Source organism: Trachypithecus francoisi, unplaced genomic scaffold (assembly GCF_009764315.1).
Source record: "Trachypithecus francoisi isolate TF-2019V2 unplaced genomic scaffold, Tfra_2.0 Lachesis_group4, whole genome shotgun sequence".
Lineage (NCBI taxonomy): Eukaryota > Metazoa > Chordata > Mammalia > Primates > Cercopithecidae > Trachypithecus > Trachypithecus francoisi.
Window position 1 is genome coordinate 36030305 of NW_022681469.1, and position 12414 is coordinate 36042718.

The following is a 12414-nucleotide window of genomic DNA, read 5'->3' on the forward strand; positions in this document are numbered from 1 at the left end:
TTTCAACATCTTACTTAGGATTGGATCTTGTCTAGATAATAGCAGCAATTCTACTAAGTGCCTACTTACTGTCTGTTCATACAGGCACTTGGAAGGCTGCACTGACATATGTATATCTTTCACTCACCTCAACTGCTGCTGTACAAGTCAGCATCTCTACAGTTCAGACTTCCTTTCTCTCAGATGTGTGCAATATTTTCACCATGGTGTCCAAAGCTTTCTTTTTTCAGCCTGGGAGGTACATAATTTTAGACAGTAGTACTAGTGAATATTATTAGCAAATATTGACAAAACGATATCATGGCACGTTGATTGTATCTTGACATGTGTACCATGTATTATTATGTGTCAAAGAGTATTAGATATATTACTGTATCTCTATCATGGCTAAATGTAAGAGTCTTTGTGATGGCATTTCTGTTCTAAAATTTTATTGGTTTAGTTAATGAATTTTACTTTTGCTTGAGTATGTGGATTTTACCAAATGAAATGTTTTTTAAAAAATTTAGTAGAGGAAGGATTGGATTAGGAATGCTAGAGTAAAACTGAACAAACTGTGTCAGTTTTATTATTCTAGCATAATCTAAAAAATGAAATAGTTAAAATTATTACTCCAGGGTAGTATTAATCATGTTCTTTCTAGATGAATCAAATTGTTCAGTAAAAACTTACTAGGTAAGTTTTGGGAATGCAAATACCAAAATCCCAGGCCCCCATTATAGAGGCAAGACCATATTAATCAAGAAGTAAACAGTAAAAATAACACATAAGGAGGCAGACATTAAAAGGTTTTTCCAAATACGGGAATCTATATTTGTCTGGAAAGAAAACACTAGGGTTTTAAAAAAGCAATAAAGGGAAGTTTCTTACTGATAGTATAGTGGTACAGATACGGGGTGGGATCTTTCTGAAGCTAGATAATAAGAAATACTGGATAACACAATTGTGTCTACAAGAAAAAATGGAAGTCCTCAGAAGAGAAAGATGAAGCACAAACAAGAATCCAGAGATTTAAGCAAGAACTGAAGGTGGTAACTGCTGATCCCTAGAGATCTCTTAATGGATTCATAGGCAGAGAAGACAAAGTTAGGGTCTAACCAAGTTAAGGGTGGATGGAAACCAATGTAGGGTTAGAATCCCAAAGGACTATATTCTTAATGAGAGTGTGAGTTAGGGGAAAATCTCACCACATAGAGGAAAATATCAGGAGAACTTTCATATTTTGGTTTACACACTAGGTGGAGGAAGCCTAAAGTCTCAATACCAATGTGTGTATTGGGGGCAGGGCAGATAACAGAGCAGGGGAAAGAGTTGGACTTAATCTGAAACCCTATTTTAAAATAATTTTGAGTTGGTAGTATTCTCAAGTACCTGAGAAAAGAAGGATGGCCTTTTTCAATCAGGGGCTTAAAAAATTACTAAGGCTAAACTTCATGTGAGATTTTAATCAAAACTTACAAATTATATCAGAACATAATGCACACTGTGCAGGAGCCAAGATAACCAAAAGAAAGAGATCCAAGTTACAAGGGCAACAGATATTAAAATTATCAAATATAGAATATAAAATGAGGATGTATAATGTTTGGAAACATACATATGGTAAACAGAATTCTAAAAATGTACCCCTAAGATTTCTGTCTTGTGGTTATTCAATCAAACACTAACATACGTACTGCTGTAAAGGGACTTTACGGATGTGATTAAGGTTACTAATCAGCTAACATTAAAATAGGGAGATTATCCTAAATTATACAGGTGTGCACAGTGTGACCAAATGAGCACTTAAAAGCAAATGAAGATGACAGAAGAGTCAGATGGGCAAGATGAAACACAATGAGAAGTCAGAGAGATGTGATGCATAAGAAGGCTCAAACCACAACTGCTGGCTTTGAAGATAAAAGGACTGCAAGCCAGGGTGTGCAGGAAGCCTCTAGAAGTTGAGAATGACCCCTAGCTGAAACCCAGCAAGGAGACAGGGACCTCACTCCTACAGTTGCATGTGACTGAATTCTGCCAACAACCTTCATGAGCCTGGGAGCAGATTCAACCTAAGAGTCTCCAATAAGAAATGAAGCCCTGAAGACACTATAATTTTAGTCCCATGAAACTTGTTCTGAACTTCAAATCTACAGAACTTTAAGATAATAATGAGTTTTATTTTCAGCCTATATATTTGTAGAATTTGTTAAAGCAACAATACAAAACAAATACAAACAACAAACTGTGAAAAGTAACCAAAGAGAACTAAAAAGGTATCAGATAGAAATTTTAGCAGTGAAAAGTATACTAATTTAAATTAAAACCATAATAGATTAAATAGCACATTATGCAAACCAAAAAATAAAGTGTGTGAACTGGAAGACACATTCCAACACATTAATGAGAATACAGCACAGAGAGAGACAAAAGGTGGAACTCTGAGAGCGAGGTTAAGAAAAACAAATTGAGAATGGGAAATGTAACAAATATTTCATCAGAATTCAAGGAATATATGATAAAAAGAATAAAAGAGGCATAATCAAAAATATAGTGACTGAGAATTTTTAAAATATTAATAGGAGAGTCAGTTTTTCCGAGACTGTGGATTAGAGGCTTTCAGCATGCCTCAGCCATTTGGAAATAGCAAAATAGTACATAAAGATCAACTCTATGAGCTTTGATTCAGAAAAGAAAATGAGAATTCACTGAAATAGCAAAGGACACCCAAGACCCTGGGTAGGATAAAGTGGGCAAGCAACCCCCATGATGACATTTGGCTGATAAAAATGAGTGAAGTCCTGGTGTGTGAGAGGGACTGTCAGTCACCGTCTGTGACTCACCTTTTCACTAAGGTTCTATACAACCCAGGCCAAGGGAGAGCACGCTGTTTCTCCCAATTTCTGGAGCTAACTTGGGAAAAGGCTGAGAGATGAAGAGAGGGAAAGACATCAGGAAAAGCAGCAGGCATTCTCCAAGACCTGAGACTGAGAAAAGGATGCCATTTTTAATCCAGGTTCATATACAGACAGTCATCACTTGGAGACCTGGCAGTGGCAGTCATGCAGGCATTTTCATCTATGGTCAGAGATTGGAGAACTTGCCCTGGAGTAAGGAGAGGGCTCCCATGTCCAGAATTGAGTGGCAAGTATGGAGAGTGCCCTAGCAGCAGGCACTGAAATTAGGTTCTCTCCCATCGCAGGACTGGAGCAGGAGGCAAATTGCTGAAGACAAGATTTCTCCTGGTCAGTGAGGCTTGCAGCCAGACTCAGCTTTATGACTTGGAAATGGTCTCCGTGTGCCATTGCTGGGTGCCCAGCCTGTTCTCTTGGTCAGCTGGGGACAGTGATCCACCAGCTCTAAGGAGTGCGAAGAAGGTGTCCCCTCTTTCCTGGGGATCTAACCCTCAGTGCAGATTACCCTTAAGAAGGGGGTGGAGTGCAGCCCACTGAAGCACTGGGTCAGAGAAAACATGAGCACAGCACCAGCTGCTGAAGTGGGCACCACCAAAGCCCAGGAATGAACTTGGAGAGGGGGGTCATCCCTTGCTGCTTGCCCCTGCACCCCAGTGCACTGCAGCAGATAGGACAGCAGCTCTTCAAATTGAAGCCAGAAGGAGTGTGGGCTGAAAGAGGCTGCTTCTTGGGCTTCTCCAGTGACTCCACCCATACTTAAAATTAGAAAAAAAATTTAAAATTAATATGGAACCAAAAAGCCTCAATAGCTAAAGTATTCTTAAACAAAAAGAACAAAGCTGAAGATACCACATTACCCAACTGCAAACTATATTACAAGGCTACAGTAATCAAAACAGCATGGTACTGGCACAAAACAGACACATAGACCAATGGAACAGAATATAAATAATGCTGGACACCTACAACCATCTGATCTTTGACAAAGTTGACAAAAATAAACAATGGGGAAATAACTCCCCATTTAAGAAACAGTGCTGGGATAACTGATTAGCCATAGGCAGAAGATTGAAACTGGAGCTCTTCCTTATACCATATACAAAAATCAACTCAAGATGGATTAAAGACTTAAATGTAATTATGAAAACCATAAAACCCCTGGGAGACAACCTAGGCAATACCATTCTTGACATAGGACCTAGCAAAGATGATGAAGATGCCAAAAGCAATTGCAACAAAAATAAGAATTGACAATTGGTACCTAATTCAACTAAAGACCTCTGCACAGCAAAAGAAACTACCAACAGAGTGAACAGCAACCCACAGAATGGGAGAAAATACTTGCGAACTATGCATCTGACAATGATCTAATATCCAGCATGTATAAGGAACTTAAATCAACAACAAAAAGTAAACAACCCCATTGAAAAGTGGGCAAGGGACAAGAACAGACACTTCTCAAAAGAAGACATAAACACAGACAAACCAAGAAGAATATGAAAAAGTGCTCAACATCACTAATCATTAGAGAAATGCAAATTAAAACCACAATGAGATAACAATCTAACACCAGTCAGAATGGCTTTTATTAAAAAGTCAATAAATAACAGATGCTAGCAAGGTTGTAAAGAAAAGGGATGTGGAGAAATAGGAACACTTTTACACTGTTGGTGGGATTGTAAACTAGTTCAACCATTATGGAAAACAGTATGGCGATTCCTCAAGGATCTAGAACTAGATGTACCATATGATCCAGCCATCCCACTACTGGGTATATACCCAAAGGATTATAAATTACTCTACTACAAAGACACATGCACACGTATGTTTATTGCGGCACTATTCACAATAGCAAAGACTTGGAATCAACCCAAATGTCCATCTGTGACAGACTGGATTAAGAAAATGTGGCACATATACACCATGGAATACTATGCAGCCATAAAAAAGGATGAGTTTGCATCCTTTGTAGGGACATGGATGCAGCTGGAAACCATCATTCTTAGCAAACTATCACAAGAAGAGAAAACCAAACACCGCATGTTCTCACTCATAGGTGGGAACTGAACAATGAGATCACTTGGACTCGGGAAGGGGAACATCACACACTGGGGCCTATCATGGCGGGGGGGAGGGGGGAGGGATTGCATTGGGGAGTTATACATGATATAAAAGTCATGCACATGTACCCTAGAACTTAAAGTATAATTAAAAAAAAAAAAAAAAAAAAAAGAAAACTAGAAAAAATAAAGTCAGCATACTGCTAAATAACCTGCCTAGAGTGTGATCTTAGCATACCCTGGCAAGATGAACATACTGGGAAGTTCTGAAGGGAAATTTATTTTTTTATAATTAGTGGGAAAAAAAAGAGATAAATTGCCTCCTTGTCAGATTTAAAATGATGTACATTTTGAATTATGGGGGATAAAAACAGGCTTCAATTTCATTGTAATAAAGTGAATGCATTCAGTAAAAAAAAAAAAAAAAAAGAAAAGGGATCATTTATATACTGCTGGTGGGAATGTAAATGAGCTCAGCCATTGTGCAAAGCAGTCTGGCAATTTCTCAAAGAACTCAAAGCAGAATTACCATTCAACACAGCAATCCCATTACTGAGTATACACCCAAAGAAATATACATCATTCTACCATAAAGACACAGGCACAGATATGTTCATGGCAGCATCATTCACAACAGCAAAGACATAGAATCAACCTAAATGCTCATCAACAGTAGACTGGATAAAGAGAATGTGGTACATATACACCATGGAATACTATACAGCCATTAAAAATAATGGGATCATGTCTCTTGCAGCAACATTGATGGAGCTAGAGCCCATTATTCTAAGCATACTAATGCAGGAAGTGAAAACCAAGTACTGCATGTTCTCACTTATGAGTGGGAGCTAAACACTGAGTACATATGGACATAAAGAAGTGAACAACAGACACAGGGGCCTACTTAAGGTGAGAGGGAAATGGTGTGAGGATCAGAAATCTACCATTCAGGCACTATGCTTATTACCTGGGTGGCAAAATAATCTGTACACTAAACCCCATGACATGCAATTTGCCTATATAAAAAAAAACCTGCACATATACCCCGAACCTAAAATGAAAGTTAAAAAACTAAAAAATAAAATAAACTCCTTAAGAAAAATAAAGTGTCAGCAAAAGACCTAGAATAGACATTAAACTTAATAGTGTTCAATATCTAGTTCAGTATCCAGTATCCAGTCTGAAATAAGATTAATAATTATAATTAGGGTTAAGGTTAAAGCTTTCCTTTTTGATGAAGATTAAAACCAAAATGCCCAATAACACTGCTTTTATTAAACACTTAACCAGAAACCCTAGATAATGAAGTAAAACAGAGAAATAGAAAGCAATAATACACAATTCTTACTGAAATGGAAACAAGAAACTATCATTTTTATATGATGTGATTTTCTATATAGATAATCAAAATTATTATTTTAATGATGTTTCTACATACAATATACAGAAATTAATTGCATTTCTATACAATGGAAACAAACTATTAGAAAATGCAATTTTTTTAAAAATGTACTATTATGCCTAATAATAAATTTAACATAATGTGAACAAAAACTTTATGAAGAAAATTATAAAACTTTAGAAAGAAACTAAAGAAGGCCTAAGTAAATGGAGAGACCTATAATCTCTAGACTTTTAGTTCATGTGCCTCCTCCACATTCTCTTGGGAAAGGAAAATAAAAATAGAGTATTATATCTGTAAGCATGGTTATTTGTCAGTTTGTCTTTTAGGTCTTCCAAAATAAAAAAGCTTTAGACAATCTTTACATTATGACTAAGAAATATACACTCTTCAAGAAAATATACCAGGGACTAACTCATAAGCACATCAATTACTTTTTAAAAAATTTCTCCAAGGCCTGCTCAAGTCTTATCATCCTTACATTAGAGTTCTTAAAAAGAAACTGTAGCTGATTGATATATACAATAACCCCATGATAAAAACATATTGTCATCTGCTTTTCTGAAACAGATAGTTTTTGTTATTTCTTCGATGATGGTTCTGTTCAAATACTTATGCCACCAACTTCTATATATAGTACACAATATTTTTTAAATTGTTTCCTTCATTTTAGCTTTTAGGCAGGAAGACTTTCAGTTCACCTTCTTCTGGTCCATTATTTTCTTCTTCTTTATTCTTACATTGCAGAAAGTAACAAACAAAAAAAAAAAAAAAAAAAAAAAAAAAAAAAGCTCAAAAATAATTTTGAGGTCCTGTTTTCTTTTAAACTAGTTATAACTAGATGAGATACTATTTTCTCCTCCAATCATACTTAAAATTACTAAAGAAAAAAGAAAATTGAATCAGGGTGTAGTTGAAGTGAGCTGCTTTCTCAGTCTCAAGCAGCAATTGCTCCATAAACTGTGTATCTTCATTAACTGTATTTGCAATGGAAGCAAGATGTTGATGAATTGTATCAACATAGACCCACAAATCCTTCCTTCAGCCTGCCCCAGATAAAACCAAACAGACTTGCTGGCTTCATTACTCAAAACATTGGCTTGAATTCGAAGATCTCCAAAGTAATAACCATGAAATGAAGACCTGACTTACTTAATAGTCTGGGATTATGAGAAAATCTTAGGGCTTTGTAAACCTACTCAGCTTTTGGCTGTATTAACATGTTGTTCATTTAGTAGTTCCTCTTTCACATTTAGAGCAGAAATTTCCCTTCTTTAGTTGTTTTGGTAGTAATCAACATTATATAAAGGAAATCAATGTGGTTCCACTGAAAGAGTGCAGGCTTTCAACTCAGAAGACATTAACTCAAGTTTCAATTCCACCATTTATTGGCAGTGAAGCATTGAGTTAGTCAGATAACAGCTCCGAGCCTCATTTATATAATTTGTGATATTGAATAATATGATTATTTTGCCCTACTCAGTATTCTTCCCTATCTCTTCCCACCATAGACAGGAAAGTCATTGTTAGGGGATCATATTCCTGTGTATTAAAACTTGAGTGTATACAGCAATTTTACAGCCTTGTATTTGAGTGTCCAAAAATGAAACTGCCTTTTTTTCCATATCTTCATATAATTTCACTCTCAAGCTGCAATTTGGGTTGGTAGCAGAACACTTAATCTAATGAAATCAAAGTCAATTTAGTCATTTCAGTATAACTGAACTTATTCAACTTAGTTTTTGTTTTTTAGGTCCCCTCTCTTGCTCTTTTCTCCTTGCAATGTTCATCCAAGTGCTGTAGACCTTACGTATGAAGCTCCCAGTGAGTGAGACGCATCTGGTTTTGTGATTAGCAGTTGTCCATGGTGGATTCCACTGAGATGTACAATTCCACTGAGATTATCTGAAATATATTATTCCCATGTTTTATCATCCACTTCTGATTCCAAGATCTACTCATGCTTCTTTGCTCATAAAATTCATATCATCCTTGAGATCAACATGTCTTCATTGCTTCCACAAGCCCTATTGATCCACCACTTCAAGGGCCTCTGGGACTTTGGAGGCTCTGCACCTCTTTGAGGACCCAGGTGTCTTGGGAAGAAAGGTGCTTCCTGTTCTCATCTGTGCCTAGATGCTCATTGCCACTACCCTACTCTACTGCAAGGCTCCATGCCAAGTGAAAGGGAGAGGGAGTCTAAAGTTTACATCTTAAACTCAGAGGAGTCAACATATTAATACGTTCGTGGCAAAAATATTAGAAGTAACCATATAGCCAGAGAACAGAGCAAAATAGCCTAGCTCAAATGGGGACCAAAACCATTTTCTGTCTATAGTGGTACCTATAAATACAGGATCTGGGGGCTGATTACCAGGACCAAATCCCTGCTTCACCACTCACCTCCTGTGTACCCTTAGATGCGTTATTTGACCTCTATATGTTGCAGTTTTCCTCATTCTTAAAATAGGCTACTAATAGTATAAGAATATCTTCATAGTGTTATGAGGATTAAATAAGTTAATACCCATAAAACATGAGCAGTGTTGCCTATAATAAAATTCAATATTAGATAGCAGTCTTACAAATGCTGTAATATTCTTATTCCTCAGTGAATCACACAGAAGTAATTGACTATATATCCACTAGGCTTGCTAAAACTCTTTCTTCAGAAGGTTGTTTAGCCAAAATCTCCTTAAAACTCCAGATAAGTGAATTTTATTTAAGTTAGAAAGATTACCTCTAGTTCATAACACCTAAGCAGAGATTTCCAGAGGATCATTTAATTCTAATTCATTTCTCCTTGGTTGAGAGAGAACACTGAAAGTAAGAGTGAACATAGTGTGTATTTAAAAAACGAGTCTCCATTTACAAAATTCAGCATGAAAAGAAAATATAGGAAAATTTAAACTCTGTACACAACACTAAACACAAGTTCAATATCTTATTGAAATAATGTGGCATGTTGGTATAGACTGAGCCTCTCACTTCATTAACTCATCCTTGTCGTTAGTTCTCACTTCAGGGATTTTTAGATAGTTCAAAATTCCCCATGTTGCCAGAGCTCCCTGGAGCATTGTCTGCAAGGTTGTTGATTTATTCCAGCAGCTGTAGTTCCTTACACCTGCTGAGCTGAACCTACCCTTTGAACCCCCTCTCAGCAGCAAGTCTATGGTGAAGCCACTGAGTCAGACTCCATGCCTTTGTGGTTATTTTTCTGTAAAAAAAAAATACGTATTGAATATTACCAAAATATTGGAAATGTCACGTAGCCTCTCCTTTATTCAAAGAAGATCAATTTGCTCTCATATTCATGCACAATAGCCAGCATTTTCATTATTCCTAACTTAGTTATTCTAATTGCTTCATTCTGCCCTTTTTTAAAACTTAGCTCACATTTCTTTCCTGACACATTCCCTCTCTTTTTTTAAGCTGTAAATATTCTTGGACTCTTCAGAAGGGTCAGATGCTGTTTATCAGAGTCTCTAAGAATAGTGGCCTCTTGTAATACTCCTACATAAAGAAATCACAAATAGACACCTTTCTACATCTCCATATTCTATAACCTATGAATAAATTTTCAAATGAAGCTTGAAAATGAAATTAAAACCTTACATTTCATGCAATGATTTTTAAACTCCAAGTCATCCTGAAAGAGAATGGGGAGAATTTTGGTGGAAGAAACTTCGGAAAAAAGGAAAGCGATGTTTTGAAAACAGTACTTCTGATCAACCCAGATATGGCTGCCATGACATCTGCTTCTGATTTGAAGAAAGATCCCAGCTCTGCAAAAACTTTTTATGTATAAGATGTTGGGCTTTCAGACTAGCTTCCAGAGTCCTTTCTTATCTTACACTTCCTGAAAGAGTTTGTGGGCTTTTAGCACCTTAGACAATCTAAAACAAACTGTATACTAGAGTGAAAATTTTTGAGGCTAGAACAGGAATCTAGTCTGTTCATGAACTCTAGTCATAATCAATAAATAAAAACTGGGATGGAAATGATATCTTAAACATTTGAGTCTCCAGATCCATGAACACACTATAGCTCTCTATTTAGATAGTGTTTAATTTTGCCGAGCAGCATTACATAGTTTTCAGCATACAGTTTTGCTCATCTTTAAAAATATTTTATATTTTTGGTGCTATTGTATTTTACTTTTCATACGACTATAAATTGTATTTGTTTTTAGCTTCGATTTCTGATTTTTGCTGGAATCTAGGAATACATTTTCATAAATTTCTTTTGTATCCTGCACACTTGCTAAACTTTCTTATTAGATCTAGTTGCTTTCTTGTAAGTTCATAGGATTTTTCTACATAAACAATGATGTTTCTTTGAATAAAGCCAGTGATACTTCTTCCCTTCCAACCTCACTCTTTCATTTCTCATTCTTGCCTTAAGACATCCATGCCTTTTTCTTTATTTTAGTAGCAAAACACTTTTTACCATTAATTATGAATGCTACCAGTAAAATTTTCATAAAGACTCTATAAAATTGAAGCAACTCTCTTCTATTGCTAGCTAGCTGAGACTATTTTTTAATCAGAAATGAATGATAGTATTTGTCAAATGCTTTTTCTGCATCTTTTGAAATGATCTTACGGCTTTATTTTTCAGTTTGTTACTGTACTGAATTATATTGAATTAAACCAACTTTGAACATGATACTTTATGAATACAATTTATATAGTGTTAGGTTTTATTTACTAACATTTTGTGAAGAATTTTTACATTAATTTTCAGGAGGGACATGGGTCTACAGCTTTCTTTTCTTGTTTTTCTTTTTTTGATCAGTTTTTGGTATTAAAGTAATGCTGGCCGGGCGCGGTGGCTCAAGCCTGTAATCCCAGCACTTTGGGAGGCCGAGACGGGCGGATCACGAGGTCAGGAGATCGAGACCATCCTGGCTAACACGGTGAAACCCCGTCTCTACTAAAAAAAAAAAAAGAATACAAAAAAACTAGCCGGGCGAGGTAGCGGGCGCCTGTAGTCCCAGCTACTCGGGAGGCTGAGGCAGGAGAATAGCGTAAACCCGGGAGGCGGAGCTTGCAGTGAGCTGAGATCCGGCCATTGCACTCCAGCCTGGGTGACAGAGCGAGACTCCGTCTCAAAAAAAAAAAAAAAAGTAATGCTGGCCTCAGAGAATGAGTTAGGAAGCATTCTCTTCTTTTATCTTGAAAGGTCTATATAAAATTTAAATCCTTCGATTTTTATTGAAATTTGCTTATAAAATAATATGGTTTATCTTGGTAAATACTCTGTGTGTCATTGAAAAGAACACATATTCTGCTATTGGTGGTGAAATATTGTAAAATGTCAATTGGTCAAAATAGTTGAGAGTGGTGTTCAATTATTTTATGTCCTTACTGATTTTCCGTCTATTTGTTCTGTCAATTATTGAGAAAGGTGTGTTGAACTCTTTGCCTATAATTAAGTATTTTTCTCTTCTCCTGGCATTTTTATCAGGTTTGACTTATGATTTTTTAAACTGTTATTCAGTGTATAAACATTGAAGTTTGCTATGTACTTTTTATAAGTTTATGCCATTCTCATAATGAATTTCCCATTTCATTGCTAATATTCTTCACTTAACATACTTCACATACATATACTGATATTAGTGTAACTATTTCAAGTTTTTAATTAGTTTTGGCATGAGTTTTCTTTTTATCCTTTTGTTTTTAACCTATTTGTGTTTTTTTAAGTGAGTTTCTTACAGGCAAATGTCTTGCTTTCTCATTTTCCAATTAATTCTGCCAGGCTCTACCTTTTAATTTGTGTGCTTAGGTCATCTACGTTTAATGTGATTATTGATATGATTGCATCTAAACCTACCATTATGCTAGTTGTTTTATTTGTTCCAGGCTTTATTTTCCTCTTGTACTGCCTTATTTTGGATTAATTGACTTTTTAAATAATTTTATTTCATTTTGTTTGTTGACTTACTTGCTGAATTTTTTTTAGTTGCTTGAGAGTTTACAGTCTGCAACTTTAACTTATGACAGTTTAATTTAAGTAATATATCACTTCATGTATGATCTAGTTGGATATTTTT

At 35.8% G+C, this 12414-nt stretch overlaps 1 long non-coding RNA gene across 1 annotated transcript in view; it reads right to left on the reverse strand.

Moving 5' to 3' along the window:
• Positions 1–299, reverse strand: part of LOC117072831 — a 68231-nt gene extending 67932 nt beyond the window's left edge. The window contains exon 1 of the long non-coding RNA XR_004432962.1: positions 128–299. This is a non-coding gene — a long non-coding RNA (uncharacterized LOC117072831). The remainder of the gene's footprint in view (positions 1–127) is intronic.
• Between the last annotated feature and the right edge of the window lie 12115 nt (positions 300–12414).